A 3,046-nucleotide genomic window follows, 5' to 3' on the forward strand; every position below is an offset into this window, starting at 1 on the left:
AGAGCCAGCATGCTCAGCTGGAATCTTTTCATTGATTTAAGCAAGCTTTGGATCAGACATTAGTTGTCATTTCGTATGAGCCACCAAAGTCCCCCGAAATTATAACATCTTTCAGTCATTCCTGATTTAAAGGCAGATTCAAAAGAGTGATCTAGAGGCTCACCTGAGAGGTACATCTTTCCCTGTGTCACACTGCGCCTGCTGTGATCAGCTGAGGCACTCAGACTGATAGCTCCTTGGTTTGAACTGGAAGGAGTGGATGGGAGGGCATACTTTTTTGGGAGTCTCTGATTCTAGAACTTAGTCCCCCACTGGATTTGATTACCTTAAGATCATGATGAAAAGCCAGTTATCCTAGAGCAGTGGTTCTCAAACTTTTTTTTTTCATGGACCACTTGAAAATTGCTGAGGGTCTTGGTGGACCACTTAATGATCTTTCCAATTGTTGTTTGTACCGTTAGCTAACTATAGTAAAGCGCTTTAGATAAAAGCACTATATAAAAAAACCTTAATAATAATAAATGTTTTTTTGTTCTACAAATAAAAGCACAACTTATATTTTAATATCAGTAGTCTTACCTTTTTAATGCCATGGATGTGCCCACTCTCCCCCGCCGCGGCAACCCCTGAGCGGGGGCTGCAAAGGAGGGGCGGTCTCTCTCTCTTTCCCCCACTGTAGCAGCCCCTGAGCTGGGGCTGGGAAGGAGGCGGGTATCTCCCCTGCCACAGCAGCCACAGAGCTGAATCTGGGAAGAAGGGCCATCTCTCCCCAGCAGCCGCAGCCCTGGAGCTGGGGAAAGTCGCCTCTTTCCCTGGCTGCCGCAGCCCTGCACATCCCAAATTCCCCCCACCCCCTCTTCTCACCCCACCCGCTATTCCCTCACAAGGCCACCACCTCACCTTACATGTGCGTCTTCTCCAGGGTCCAGGCACCTAATTAGTGGAGCCATGCCTGCACAGCTTCACTAATTAGGTGGGTGGCCCTTCATTCTCTCATGTGTGACTGCCCAGGCGCGCACCTTAGAGCAGTGGTTCCCAAACTTTAACAACCTGTGAACCCCTTTCACTAAAATGTCAAGTCTTGTGAACCTCCTCCAACAAATGAATATTTCCAGGGATTTTCTCCTGTGCCTGAGTATACATTATAAAAGCAGCGATCTTGGAAATATAAAATTTGTTTTTATGACATGCTTATTACACACAATTTATTATTAATTATTATTTATCATTACAATATTTTTATTACATGATGAAAATGGCAACACTTTTCCAAGATCTCACTTTCATAGCTTGTATCACTTTGAATAATCCTGTTATAAGACAAGGCTCCTATGTTTCATCAAGGAGTATCAGATGTGAAACAGCATGAAGGTATTTAAGGAGCCAACTCAAAGAGTTCCTCCTACACAAGCATTCAGGTCTTGAGCAGTCCAGGCAAACAGCGCATGTTACAACAAAGCTTAAACTTGTTCGTCATAATAATTTTAAAAACAATACTAGCTGCCTATTAAATTTAAAAAACAGCAAAAAATATCCACCTCCCTTTCTTATAAGGAGTCTTGAAGTTTAAATCTCCTCAGTGTGATAGACATGCTTGGTTTGATCTCCTTAGCTCTTGGAAGTCCAGGGTCTCCTGGCTGCTGGCCCTGTGCTGCTCGGGGTTCCTAGGGACAGCTCTGTCTGCCATTAGGGAATTTTTCCACGAGAACCCCCTGTAACATTTCACGAACCCCCGGGGGTTCATGAACCCTAGTTTGGGAACCACTGCCTTAGAAGGAACTATCCACGGACCACTTGAATGGAGCTTGCGGACCACTGGTGGTCCGTGGCCCACAGTTGGAGAACCTTTGTCCTAGACCTTTTCCCAGGTAGTGTGGATGGGTGGGAAAATATGAGTTCAGGTATTTTCTAGAGGGTTTGCATATGGATTTTACACCAAACTCTTGTGCATTTATGCCCAGGGCCAAGGATGGGCAGATTTATAATAAATTCAAATAAATTAATAAATGAATCTCTAGCATTACTGGTTGCCTCCACCAGTCAGAACCACCCAGACAAAATCAGCCTCCATAAGAAACAAATGAGGAAGGCAGAAGCAAGTTAAAAGGGACGGTATGTAAAAACCTTGAAATTTGTGTAGCTCTGACTTCGAAATGGTTTTATTGGAGCTGGGCTTGAAAAAAACCCCAGACTTGAGCACCCTGAAAGTTTGGAACACAGAGAATGCAGCTCGGTATCTGAATTTTGACTCTTGGACCCATGATTAGTTTAATTATTTACAGGATTTCTCCCTCTATTCTATTCTATTCAGGTTTATATACCATGAGCCTCAACCTGATATCTCAGTGCCTGGTGATTGGTTTCCTTCTCTCAGGTCTGATTTCATTAAAAAGAGGAAGAAGAAGTGAAATTTGATAAAAGTCTGAAGCAGATTCTGAAATAGTAAATAAAAGAGTCATGAATCATCCTCTTGCAGAAATGACGAGGAAGGATGGAAAAGATAGTGGTTTGGGAGAAGAAAGCTGTGTTCTACATGGTTGATTCAGCGCTCTGGACTAAAAATGAATCACCAGAATATTTCAGTCACATTACCAGCATTAACACACACAAAACCTCCAACCTCAGAAAACCTTGGTTATGAAACTAACTTGATGGAAGTTGTATGCAGTGTTGTAGCCGTGCTGGTCCCAGGATATGAGAGAAACAAGGTGGGTGAACAGGGCAAGCTCCAGCTTTTTTGCCACCTTAAGCAGCGAAGAAAAAAAAAAGAAAAAAAAGGAAAACCCACTTGAGGTGCCGCCAAAAAGGAAGAGACGGACCCGCTGCCGAAGACTTAACGTGGAGCGGTTGAGCTGCCGCCAAAGTGCCGCCAAAGACCCGGACGTGCCGCCTCAATAATGGCCAGAGTGCCGCCCCTTTTTATTGGCCGCCCCAGGCACCTGCTTCCTTCGCTGGTGCCTGGAGCCGGCCCTGTGAGTGAGATAATATCTTTTATTGGACCAACTTCTGTGATGGAAGTTATCATTCAGATCAATATGATGACTTT

Source organism: Mauremys mutica, chromosome 8 (assembly GCF_020497125.1).
Source record: "Mauremys mutica isolate MM-2020 ecotype Southern chromosome 8, ASM2049712v1, whole genome shotgun sequence".
NCBI lineage: Eukaryota > Metazoa > Chordata > Testudines > Geoemydidae > Mauremys > Mauremys mutica.